Source organism: Pelophylax lessonae (assembly GCF_965119305.1).
Source record: "Pelophylax lessonae genome assembly, chromosome: 8".
Lineage (NCBI taxonomy): Eukaryota > Metazoa > Chordata > Amphibia > Anura > Ranidae > Pelophylax > Pelophylax lessonae.
Genome location: NC_138775.1, coordinates 21,916,840 through 21,930,956, shown reverse-complemented (window position 1 = coordinate 21,930,956; position 14,117 = coordinate 21,916,840).

Here is a 14,117-nt window from a genome sequence, read left to right as displayed (position 1 = left end):
TTTTTTCCTCACAAACAGAGCTTTCTTTTGGTGGTATTTGATCACCTCTGCGATTTTTATTTTTTTGCGCTATAAACAAAAAAAGAGCGACAATTCTGAAAAAAACCCCAAAAAAACGATATTTTTCACATTCTGCTATATAACATTCTCAAAAAAAAAAAAAATAAAAATAAATTTTTTTTAACATTTTAGACCAATTTGTTTTCTGCTACATATTTTTGGTAAAAAAAAACTTGCAATAAGCGTATTTTGATTGGTTTGCGCTAAAGTTATCACGTCTACTAACTACGGGAAAGGTTTATGTCATTTTTTTTGTTTTTTCAAGCGATTTTTAGCGAGACTGCGACATTGCGGTGGACAGATCGGACCCCTAACTGACATTTTTAACACTTTTTGGGGACCAGTGACACTAATACAGTAATAGGTGCTAAATAATATGCACTGTTACTGTATAAATGACACTGGCAGGGAAAGGTTTAACACTGGGGGTAATCAAAGGGGTTAATGTATGCCTGTTGGTGCTTACTCACTGTGTGGGGGAAGGGCTCTGTGACTGGCACAGAGAGATTGGGGTTGTAGCTTAGCTGAAACTCCTGATCTCTCCCTGCCTGTGTGACAGAAGATTCTCCTGCTTTGTTTCCATAAGCAGGCTGGTCTTCTCTCAGTTTCTCTGACGATCATGGGAGGCCGGCGGCAATCGGCGCCACTCCTCCCACGGCCCGCCTCCCACTGTGTCCAAACAGGGGGTGCCACCTTGGTGGGGCGTGTGCGCTGCCAAGACCGCATGCACATAATCACGTAGATATACGTGATTTTGCGCATCCGAGCCGCCCTGCCGCAGTATATTTGCGTGGGACGGCCAGCAAGCGGTTAATTGAACCAGCTGAAGTTAGAAGCTGATTGGCCACTGTAACGGATCCCCAATACTCCAGCTGAGTATATCCATTGTATGTCTCCAAAATCCCGAGTGATGTAGTGATTACAGCTCTCCCAGTTCCCCAAACATCAGCCTAGACTTGAAGAAGGGTAAGGCCCCTTTCACACAGGCGATCCGATCCGCCTGTCAGTTTTTCAGGCGGACCAGATTGGATGCTCCACGCATCCCTATGGGGCAGCGGGTGTCAGTGGAGACATCTCCGCTAACACCCGCTGCTATCCGATTCCGATTCTGTCCGTTAAATCCAGACGGATGGAAACCCTATTTTCTATCTGTCTGGAGGATCGGATCGGATCGGATGAGAACGGACAGGCGGTCCCTTCTCATCCGATCTCCCCATAGAGGACAGCGGGGATCTGACAGCTCCGTCCCTGCACACAGACTGAGCTGTCATCCACCTGCTCAGTGGGGATCAGCAGATCGATCCCCCGTTGAGCAGAGCGGGCTCCGTCGGGCGCACCGCCCGTGTGAAAGAGCCCTAAAATGAATCCCTTTAATCCAGGCTCAATGGCCCACTTTTATACAATATAGAGACACAGTAAACACGCTCATGACACTCCCATAAACACACCCACAAAATGTCCCTAAAATGAAATGTCACTGTGAGTCAGCAGATGAAATTGTATACAGAAACATAATTAACCTGAGCTAATTACCTAGCCATCTGAACAGAAACAATAGGTGAATGGGAATCCAGACCCAGACAATGTTATAATTAACATGCTAATTAACTCAGCACTGCAACAAGGCTACAACAAAGTACATGACACATTATCCTAAGTATAAACACAGAACACCTTATTAAACAGATTATAGCAGAAAATCCCAGTAGCAGAATGTCCATCTCCTACATTGAAGTACATGGAATCCACATCTAAGCAATGCTTTGATTATTCAGAAGTCACAGACTTCATGGCAACGGTCTACAATAGTCTATGAGACAAAGCTCATACAATGGTCCATCATTCTGATACAGTGGAATTAATGTATCATAGATTTTTTGAGGGATATTGTGGATAAATATTACTGTCCCGTCTGAAGTAATCAAAACCATATTTTCATTGTCCAGAGAGGTTAACGGGGGTTAATAAGCTCAGAGGTGGCCCGCAGTTCGTGGGTTGGTTCGGTGCTCCAACAGTACAAATAAATCCCACAAACCAAGTCTTTTTATGAGCCTGTTCCAGCGCCCATAGTCAGTGGGCAGGAGGCTAGCCTCCACACTCCTCCCGTGGCGAATGTCCAGGCAAAGGGGCGTTCGTCACCGCCATCATGCACAACTGCACCAGATTTTGCACTCTCCAGTATTAGTAAATCAACCCCAGTGGCTGCCACTGCAACATTTACATTTCCCCCAGCGTCTGTGTTTTCCCATCCTGGGGCCTGGTCCGTCCTGCCCCTGTGTGGCGTGTCGTGGCCTTTTGGCTATAGTAAGCACAGGTGTATGCCATTTGGCACATGTGTGCTAGCACTCTCTGGCATGCGCCCCTGAAGCTGAGCATGCACACAGGCCTATGAGAATATCTCCCTTATGTTTGCCGGTGCTCTGTCTTCCTATCAGCTATCTAGTGTGTGTGAGATTACTGTTGTTTTGCCTTGCTGACCCAGATTGCCTGACTGTGTTTGTGCCTCCTGCCCCCATTGCTGACTCTGCCCATTCCTAGAGTGCTCTTGCCTGCCATCTGCCTTAACTTCTGCCTAGACCAGAGGTCTCTGAACTGCAGCCTATGGGCTGAATGTGGCCCTTTGCTAGCCTTTATCTGGCTTTTGGGGCACTTATATTCCCACTGAAACAAGATACTTTCTCTCTCACTGACACCAAACAGTGGGGCACTTTTCTTCCCACTGACACTAACCATGGGGCACTATTCCTATCACTAATACCAGTGATGGGGCATTATTCCTCCCACCGATACCAATGATGGGGCACTATTTCTTCAACTAATACTAATGATGGGACGCTATTCCTCTCACTGATCCCAATGATACAACACTATTCCTTCCACTGGCACCAATGATGGGGCATTATTTCTCCAACTGACACCAATGATGGGGCACTATTCCTCCCACTGACACCAATGATGGGGCACTATTCCTCCCACTGACACCAATGATGGGGCACTATTACTTCCACTGATCCTAATGATGGAACACTATTCCTCCCTCTGATCCCAAAGATGGATCACAGTTCCTCCCACTGATACCTATAATGGGGCACTATTTATTCGACTAATACTAACAATGGGACACTATTCCTCCCACTGATCCCAATGATACAACACTTTTTCTTCCACTGACACCAGTGATGGGGCAATATTTCTTCCACTAATACCAACAATGGGGTAGTATTCCTTCCACAGATAGTAGTGATGGAATACTATTCCTATTACTAATACAAACAATAAGGAATTATTCCTCCCACTGATACCAATAATGGGCCACTATTCCTTCCACTGATACTAATGATGGAACACTATTCCTTCCTCTGATCCCAATAATGGGGCACAATTCCTCCCACTGATATCAATGATGAGACACTATTTCTACAAAGTATTACTAATATCAACAATAGGGCATTATTCCTCCCACTGATAACAATGATGGGGCATTAATCCTATTACTAATACCAATAATCAGGCACTATTCCTACCACTGATATCAATGACGGAACACTATTCCTCCAGCTAATAGCAATGATAGGGGCTCTATTCCTCCACCTACTGACCACAGGCGCTATGTATTTTTTTTTACACCTACTGACTACTAAACCTGAGGCATTGTCTACTCCCACTGATGCTGGGACATTTTTTTGCCCCACTGACCCCAACCCCTAAAGGGGATTGGGTAAACTGGATTTTTGTGTAGAAAGCTTGAAACCCTTGGCCTAGACACTCTCTTGCCTGTGACCTGCCTCTGCTTGAGCTCTGACCTTCTGCTCTATAGTTACCCTGTCTCCACAGCAACCTGCCTCTTTGGCCTCTTTGGTGGAGAGATCCTGAGGGCCACGACTTGGTGTCAACGTGTGGCAAAGTAGCCCAGGGGCCACTAGGATCACTGACTCATCACTTCTTGCGAGGTGCATTAGAGAAGACCAAGTTGTCACTTGTGACTCTACACCTTGGGTGAGCCCACGTCTTGTGCCAGGGTTGTCAATCATAACCTTCTTCTAAAAGGATCAGTTCCTCGGGTGTCCCAGGGGCAAGTGCAGTTTGTGTTCGGTTCTGATGTTATGGTGAAGCAACTGACAATTTAACTTACGTTACGTTTAGTTACGTAGTAGTTGAGGTTGAATAAAGACAATAGTCCATCCAGTTCAACCTGTGTAGGCGCGCGTGGCCGTAATCATCTCTCATACCCCTGAATGTTCTGATCCTTGAGATGTATATCTAAGAGTCTTTTGAAAGTAGCCATACTTCCCGTAGAAACTATCTCTTGTGGTAGAGAATTCCACAATCTTGTAGCCCTAACAGTAAAGAATCCCCTGCGAAACGTTTCTCCTCAAATCGCATTGTATGCCCTCGAGTCCTCCTGCAATCCTTGCGACTGAATAGCTTTTTTTCTATGCTAAGATCACCATTGAGGTATTTATAAATTGCTATCATATCCCCTCTCAGGCGTCTCTTCTCCAGGGAGAACTTGAAGTGAAATATTGTTACACATCTGTGGCCACACAAGACAGTGGGATAAAGACTTAAGCCTAGTACACATGATCAGAAAATTGTACAAAAAATACCGCTTTCGAAGCAATTGTACAATAATCTGATGGTTAGTACACAGCTTTCAAAAGCCGATCAGGACAGATCATGCGAAATTATCTGATGAGACAAACAGGAAAAATGTTCTGGTATGATACCAGATTGTACAATTTTTGTTTAAACATTACAGTTTTCGTCCAAAAAATTTAATACAAATACAATACATTACATCACTTTCAAAAATTTTTTCTGTCATACGAACATTTTCGTAGGTTTAGTAACCTCTTCATTTTTGATATGAAGACTAGCATGCAAAAAAAAAACCAGACAATCATTCGTCCAATAATCTCATGTGTACCAGTTGCCCACAGTTCTCGGTAGCTTACACTCGATTACACACAGGGGAATGACTTTTTCCCGTTAATTACCCTATATTGTATGCCTTTAGCTAAACCACAGTGTTCTAGAAATCCTTCTTATGCCTTATATTAAGTTTTTATTTTATTTTATTTATAAAACAAACTTTGAATATATATATATTCATAGTTTGAGTTGAGTTGGCCCACCCATTGCAGCTACAACAGCTTCAACTCTTCTGGGAAGGCTGTCAACAAGGTTTAGGAGTGTGTCTATGGGAATGTTTGACCATTCTTCCAGAAGCACATTTGTTAAGTCAGGCACTGTTGTTGGATGAGAAGGCCTGGCTCACTGTCTCCGCTTGAATACATCCTAAAGGTGTTCCATTGGGTTTAGGTCAGGACTCTGTGCAGCCCGGTCAAGTTCATCCACCCCAAACTCACTCATCCATGTCTTTATGGACCTTGCTTTGTGCACTGATGCGCAGTCATGTTGGAACAGGAAGGGGCCATCCCCAAACTGTTCCCACAAAGTTGGAAGCATGAAATTGTCCAAAATGTCTTGGTATGCGGAGGCCTTAAAGGGTCCCTTCACTGGAACTAATGGGCCATACACACTATACAATTTTCTGAAGACTTTTTCCTTTAGACTTACCAAAACCACATAATATGAGGTCAAACCTAAACACTTTCAATTTGTATGCAATCTGGCAGGCCCTTGCACTACATAGAAAAGGTAAATCTGAAGGAAATCTAACCACAAAAGTTGGATAGTGTGTATCCAGCTTAAGGGGCCAAGCCCAACCCCTGAAGAACAACCCCACACCATAATCCCCCCTCCACCAAATGATTTAGATCAGTGCACCAAGTGCACATTTCTAATGAAAATACTTTTTTTGGCCAAACTCTTATTTTTGGACAGAGCGCAAACATTTTTTTAATTTCTTTTGATTTTTTTATTTCTATCTGTGACCCCCCCATCAGGGAGATTTTCCCCTCACTTTCCTCTCTCAGTGACGCCAGTGCAAGAAATTAGGGATGTGGTCGTCACCTGGACAGGGAAGCACAGACATAAAAACATTGTCAGATTCCCATTCACTTCCCGTCTAGACAAGGAGTGGGTGAAAATCTGCCCAACAGAGAAGCAGATAGTAAAAAAAAACCCAACAAAGGGTCCAACTCTTCCTAGCTCAATCCAGAATTAAAAAAAAAAAAAAAATGGTTTTGGCTGGAGTTGGGCTTTAACAACAGCAGTGGTGTCTGTTGGGCGGTGTTGTTAGTTCACGGATTGTTTTACTTGTTTCTTGGAATTGTGAAAGTTAGATAAATACATCTAGATATGACTTTAAATGCACGTTAAACAAGAATTATCTGGTTCCACAAAGTCATAAAAAAACTATATATTTTATTAGCACAGAGATAAGGCATTACCATGAAGTCTAAAAACAAATTTTACAAGCAAAAGAAGAGGACAAAGGGAAGCACGGGACTTCACTATAAATCTATAATGGTCACAAATGATAGTAATACCGTACCTCCAATACTTATTTCCTCAATTCTATGTGATCTTAAAATTCTTAGTATCAGTTAAATAAAAAAATTAGGGAGTGCCACTGTGTATCTTAGATTATTGTTCAACCTGCATTTTTCAATGCAGTTATACAAAGTTTAACTCTTAGAGTCGGTTCACACTGGGGCAACACGACTCTGTACTACTTCGGGGGCGACTTGTGCATTCCCATGCACCACGACTTCGGAGCGACTTGCATGGACTTCACACAATGGAAGTCTATGCAAGTCGCTCCGAGGTCGCCCCGAAGTAGTACAGGACCCTTTTTCTAAGTCGGAGCGACTTCCTATTAGAACGGGTCCTGTAGCAGTCAATGGACCGCGAGGGAGCGCGACTTGTCAGGCTGACAAGTCGCCTGACAAGTCGCGCTAGTGTGAATCGAGTCTTAGATATCACTACAATTAACTAAAAAAAAAAAAAACAACCAAACAAAAAAATCCCGCTGTTGCATGAATAAAAGCACATTTTTTTTTGTGATAAATAGCAAAAACACTTATTATCCTCAAAATCTTAAATATATTGTGCAAATCCAGAGATGTATAGTAACTAAGTAGAACTACTTCACTACTGTACTTAAGTACCGAAAGGCGGTATCTGTACTTTCCTGGAGTAGAATTTTTTTCTCCTACTTCCACTTTTACTTCACTACATTTTTTCGATGATTTCAATACTTCTACTCCAATATTTTTTTTTTTTTGTGCTGCATAGTTACTCGTTACTATTATAAAAATTACCACTGCCAGAACAGTAGATGGCAGGTTTCATGAAGCTCAAAACATGTGTATTATCAGCGCATACGAAAATAAATGCTACTGTATGTAGAAATAAAAGCTGCATTTGAAATAATAAAAGACAATATGATGTTCAAACTTTTGATTTCTTTCTTTAATAACTACATAACACAGTACTTTTACTTTCAGTACTTGAGTAGCAATTTTTTTTTTCAAAATTACTGGTACTTTTACTTTCAGTACTTGAGAAGCAAAATTTTTAAAAAAACTACTTGCAATACTTAAGTACAAAAAATGTTGAATACTTTAGTACTTCTACTCAAGTCACTTTTTGATCGAGCACTTGTACTTTTACTCAAGTATGGGTTTCGATTACTTTATACAACTCTGTGCAAATCACATCGAAATGTCCATATATTGAGTCATTTCAATTGTGTCTTCTCCAACGTGGTGAAAGAAAAAATCTTCCTTAATCCTTCACATGCATCAACATCATTAGTGAGCACAAACAAATGACCACTGCCCACACCTAAAACTGGCCTTCACAGCAAAAAGCACACGGAAGGGCAACGCATCTCAAACAAAACCAAAGAAAATTCCCAGCTCAACTCACTACCCAGCCTGCAAGCAGCCAAATTATCCTGTCTAACAGTTTGTGTTAAAAACAAAGCAAAGCTGATATATCGGGGGCCGATATGCACTTTCCCCGATATATCGGAATCGGCCTCTGAGGTTACCGATATTGCTGATATTTCGGGAAAGTGCTTGTACCGGAGTGATGCCTGCAGCTAGAGTCATCATCCCGGTACCGGCGTCCATAGCCGACGGTCGGCTGTCTTGTAATGACAACCGATGCGGCTGAGAAGCCGCTCGGCTGTCATTACAAGGAGCGGGAGGGAACGCCCCCCTCCCGCCGACTTCCGCGGCTCGCCCGCGTCTCCCGTTCCACCGGGAGACCCGGGTAACCAGCCTGCACGGCCGCCGAACAGAAGACCGATCAAAGCCGCATTTGGCTCTGATCGGGTCTCCATGTAAAAACTCGGAATTGATGTCATGACATCACTTCCGGGTACTCGGCGCCAAATTAAAATTGCAGCATTCAAAACAGCCAAACTTGGCGTTTTGAATGCTTTTAAGTGCAGAGGAGGGGTTTGGGGTCTTTTAGACCCCCAGATCCCTCCACAAGAGTATCTCTCAAAAAAAAATGTACGAAAATATCAGCCAATATCGGCCGGTACCGATATCCAATTACCAAAATATCGGTATCGGCAATAAAATAACGATATCGGCCGATCACTAGTTTATAGGCCTCTTGAACTCCAAAGGGGCTTTTACATGCTTCTTATTGTCCACAGTACAAAGGTTGGACTTCTACTAAGACTTTGTTAATGGGACGAACACCTGTTGCGCTGGACCTATAGAGAGCCATTCAGCTTTCTCACTTCCTTAGTTCCATGCCCAAACCTCCTGGCAGCTCCACTCATTTTAAGAACTGTCTGGGTGATGGCTTGATTTGTAGATCCCTCTCTACGTCCTACAAAATCCTGTTTGATCTCCACGCCACTATCGATCCTCCATTCTTGGCAAAGTGGGAAAGAGGTTTCTGAATCACTTTTACTGAACCCCAAAAGGAGCGCATACTCTTCTTTGCGCAGAAATCATAACTTTGTACTAGGCATCAGAAAATTTCCTACAAATTAATCACACAGTGGTACTGCAACCTGTCAATTTTGGCTAAATTATTTCCCAACCATTCTGAGCTTCAAACCTTCTGGCAATGAGTCCTTCGACTAATCCACAAATCTATGGACATTACCCTACATAATGACCCAGCCGCAGCCCTACCTAATCTTACCTCCATCTCTAGAAAATGTTATCACAAATCTCTTCTCAATTACCTTTTTAATGCTGCTCGGGCGTGTATACAACAGTCTGCCCGTACAGTGGCCAAATGGTTTGCAAGGGTTAATGATATTGAACAGATTGAGGGCCTGAGACTGCTGTCATTCAGGATAAATCAGAGGAACATAAGACTAGGTGGTTTTACTTTTCCGCTTCTTGGATGAATACCTTCATTATACATAGCTTCAGCTCTGTGCCTGATGCTCCTTTTGCTTGATGTACGCAGACATTCCTCACTTCCTGGGTGGAACTTTTTCTCCCATATAACCTCCCCCCCAATTTATTTTTTCTCTTTTCATTTCCTACTAATTCCCACCGCACCCCCCTCCCCCCTCTCTTTATTTTTCTTCTATTCTATTTCTGACTTTTCCTCTCCCATTTTAACTCACGAAAAATGTAGTATGCTTTGATCCTAGTAGGACGCCTCGTATTACACTTCCCACAAGTCCCAATCTACCGGGTATATTACTCCAAGCAGATAACAGTGCTTGCTCATGTGTTCAGTACACCATATGTAACACAAACATATCAGAGTAAAATTAACTGTGCAACATAACAAGAGAAAATATCTGTGTAACACCATATACTTCTATAATACAAAAAAAGAGTAAAAAAAAAGTCCAAGTGAATAATAGCGAAGAAGACCATCCATAAAGGAAAAATAACTCCCTCTGTGTCCTTATAAAACAGTGCACTCCTCCTGTCCTGGTATCCCAACTATGGATGGATGCAGGGAGCCAGGTATCACCCAGTGCAGTCAATGAGTGCAAAAATTCCCACTCACCAGATGACGTTGATCCTTCTTACCCTACTGTAATGGATCAAACGGGCTGATCTGGTCTCTATGACCCGAACGGCATGTCACCGATTCTTCCTTCTCTGCCTTTCAGAAAATCCAAGCTCCAGGGGTGGTTATACAGGAAAAATATAAAAAATGGAGAGCAACTGCCACTTTGTGTGATAATGTCAGGTAGTTTTATTTATATAAAAAATCCCATCAGGGCCATAAAAACTCGCACAATAAGGTGATATATTAGGAAAAAAGTCTCCCGTAGGGGTTGCAGCACAAGCCAGACCCGCCAGAGGCCAGCGTGCGTTCCAGCTACGGTTTAGTATGTCGCGGCGTGCATCTCAGCTTAGCGCGTTTTGTCATCAAACGTGACGTCTTCAGAAGCTGACGTCACGCAGTGCACTCGCTTGTTATATTCATACCGCCACACCTACATACCTGCCCCTCCTGTTCTATCTCTCATGGTGCTGACATAGAAATGCATCCCCTAAAGCAGAGCCCTCCAAACTTTCTAAACAAAGGGCCATTTTACTGTCCTTCAGACTTTAGGGGGCCAGACTAGGACCAGACGGAGTAGAAAATGTCCTGGTCGAGTGGTAGTAAACAATGCCCCATCTTTGATGTCAGTGGGAGCACTAGTGCCTCCTTGTTGATGTCAGTTGGTGGAATAGTGCCTCATTGTTGGTCTCAGTTGATGGAATAGTGCCCCATCGTTGGTGTCAGTGGGAGGAATGGTACCCCGTTGTTGTTTTCAGAGACAGGAATTATGCCCCATTGTTGGTGTCAGTGGATGGAATGGTGCCCCAAGGGCCGGATAAAGGCAAGCAAATGGCTTCATTTGGCCCCAGGGCCACACTTTAGAGGCCCCTGTCTTAAAGGGTCTAATGGTTTTTTCCACAGAAAAAGACCCACATGGATAACCTAGCAGATATACAATGTCCAACGTGTCAGAATTAAATGTTTAGGCAAATACGGTTGGCCATTCAAGACGTCAGGATATCTGGTGGTTTTGGTCTTTTATCACATTGGTCCACCCTCTATGAGCCCAACGAATTTCATTTATCAAAGGCATTGGTAGCCTTTATATATACATAATTTTTTGGTGTTTTGGCAATATATTTTTTCTTCTGTTAGAAAGTCACAAAGTTTAGTAAAAATCCAAATAACAAATTGAATTGCCAAATATATCTTGTTGTTATCCTGACCCTGACATGTTCTTTTTCGATTTATTGGTAAGTAGCAATTTGTTCCTATTGCTAGTTATGGCCATATCATAAGCTTTCTTGAGTCAGGTTTTACCATACCCTCATTTTAGAAAGCAACTTTTTTTGGGGGCTTCTATCTCAAAATGGTGGGAATCAGAAGAATTCCTTCTAGGACCAGATATTAAACTATTAGAACAGTACGAATCAGGTGTTGAGAACTTGCACTTTTTTTGTAGAAAGGATTGTATTGTCTGCTACGGTTTTTCTATATAGTGTAGTACCCAATATTTGATTGCCCTTAAAACGCATAATTGTCCAAAAATCAGACCTTTTGTATGTAACATGAATGTGAATTTTGAACGGAAATCATTCCAATTCATAAGTAGCATGAACTCATGGAATTCATCAAAAGTTTATGTACAAAGTATAAAGATATCGTTGATGTACCTATGCCTATATGTGGCACAGGTACATTAACAAGTTGCCATTACAGAGTAAGTCCCACTCCCATTCCCACCCCCCCTAGGTACAGATTGGCACAGTGCATGTTGCTACGTCCTCATCTAGAGGTAGTGGGAAGTATAAGTTGCAAAGGTAATATGTGTCAAAATGAATTCCAAAAGATATATAGTACAATGAAGTTGTTATATGCCCAGGTCTCCTATCGTTGTTCAGCACCTTTAAAATAAAGATTCCAGGAGTAAAGGTCCTCTACATCAGCCGTAACCAACAATGTGTCAGTTAGTATGTGTAGACCCTCAACCAGGACTGGCCCTACCATGGGTCCTGCAGGGTCCATTGGCACCAGGCAGAACTTGGAGAGGGGCAGCAAATTGACTCCCAAGATTTTTTTTCCAGCAGTTTTGTGTGTCATCAGTTTGCGGCGCATTAGGGGCGGCATTTCCCCATCTCATACTGACGCTTGTAGTGCAAGCTGATGAGTTTGAGGAGGTGGAGTGTCTCCTCCGGGGAACTTCCCTCACGTGATTGTGGTGTGCGCAATGACGTCAGACATCAGCGCACTCCATCTCCCACAGGGCAGACTGGATCTTCTAGGACGGTGGCCACAGCAGACACAGGAGTGACAGAAGGACTGAGGACAGACAGCAGGTGTTTGGTGGACCGGTCCGGTGGTGAGTTATGGAAGAAGATACCAGTATATATAATACTTTCTACATTTTATATTTATATAAAATAATGGATGTGGGGGCCTTTTGCTGGGCGCGATTTTTTTTTTGGGGGGGGGAGGGGGGGGCAGCATGTTATTCTTGGACCCAGGCAGCACAATGTCTTGGGACAGCCCTACCCTCAACGATTCTTAACATACAGTATGTATTATATCCTTGATGTGACATCTTTAAGATCAAATTGAATTTAAGAAATAAGTATTGGAGGGATTGTTATTATTCATTTGTGACCCTGTCATACATTTATATATATATATATATATATTCTTGTCCTCGTAAAAGTTTTTGGACTTTATGGTAATGCTTTTATCTTTGTAATAATAAAACCTATAATATTTTTTATGACTTTGTGACACAGGATGATTCTTGTTTAAGGTCTCTTTATAGTCTGAATCTAACCTGTGCGTTAGTCAGATGGATGATGACACCTTTTTTATGTTAGCAAATGATGTCATACTCCTACTAAAATCATCCAAGTCTCTTATCGTTTTGCTACTTAGAAACAATTTTATCCCTTCTATTTCATGTATTGGAACTTTGTGGACAGTTGTTATTTCTATTAGTTTGTTTCAGTGTGGGTAGGAAGGGGACACCATCATTCGTTTCAGGCTTTATGCCATGAATAATTCTACTTTCACTAGTGCTGATTAGACTTGGGTGAACAGTTCGGCCTGAGCATAAGTTCGGGCTGAACATTGGTTGTTCGCCCTGTTTGGGGAACACCCAAATTCACGCTGCACAGTCCATTCTGCGCCCTGATTGGGCAAAGCTTTATTAAAAGCTGGTTGTGTTATGGAGTGGAGCTGGGAAGCGGGCCGTGGCATCTTTACCAAACGGTAAGTCATCAGCTGTCAATGGGCTTCCCCGCTGACAGTTGAATAAAAAAAAAAAAAAAAAAATTGCCGGTAAAAAAAATAGTTAAAAAAAAAAAAAAAACTGTTGTGGACTCCCACCCCCCCCCCCCCCCACCCCAGTCCATACCAGGCCCTTCGAGTCTGTTATGGATTTTAAGAGGAACCCCATGGCAAAATAAAAAAAGCCGTGCCCCCCCCCCCCCCCAATAAATCCATATTAGACCCTTACCCCAGCATGCAGCCCGGCAGGTAAGGAAAGGGGGGACCTTCCTGGTAGACTTGTGCCCTGCAATGCACTGCGCGCTGCACAGTCCATTCTGCGTCCTGATTGGGCAAAGCTTTTTTTTAAAAGTTAGTTGTTATGGAATGGGGCTTGAAAGCGGGGCGTGGCATCCTTACCAAAACGGTCAGTCATCAGCTGTCAATGGACTTCCCCGCTGACAGCTGAATAAAGGAAAAAAAACGCTGGTAAAAATAATAGTAAAAAAAAAAAAATGCCGTGGCCCCCCCCCCCCCCCCCCCCCCCAGTCCATATCAGGCCCTTCAAGTCTGATATGGATTTTAAGAGGAAACCCATGTCAAAATTAAAAAAAAAAAAAAACAGCGGGGGACCCCCCAAAATCCACAACAGACCCTTATCCCAGCATGCAGCCTGGCAGGTCAGCAAAGGGGGACCTTCCTGATAGACTTTTGTGGTTTGTATCTGAATTACCAAATTACAATAGTAACAAATTTAAACGAATAGCAAACCAAAATGGATCAACATCTGTCAATTCTGTGACAGATGTTAATGGGACAATGGTACATTATGACAGATGTTAATGGGGCACTGGTACACTGTGACAGATGTGCATGGAGCACTGTGTTACCCTGTGACAGATGTTGATGGCACA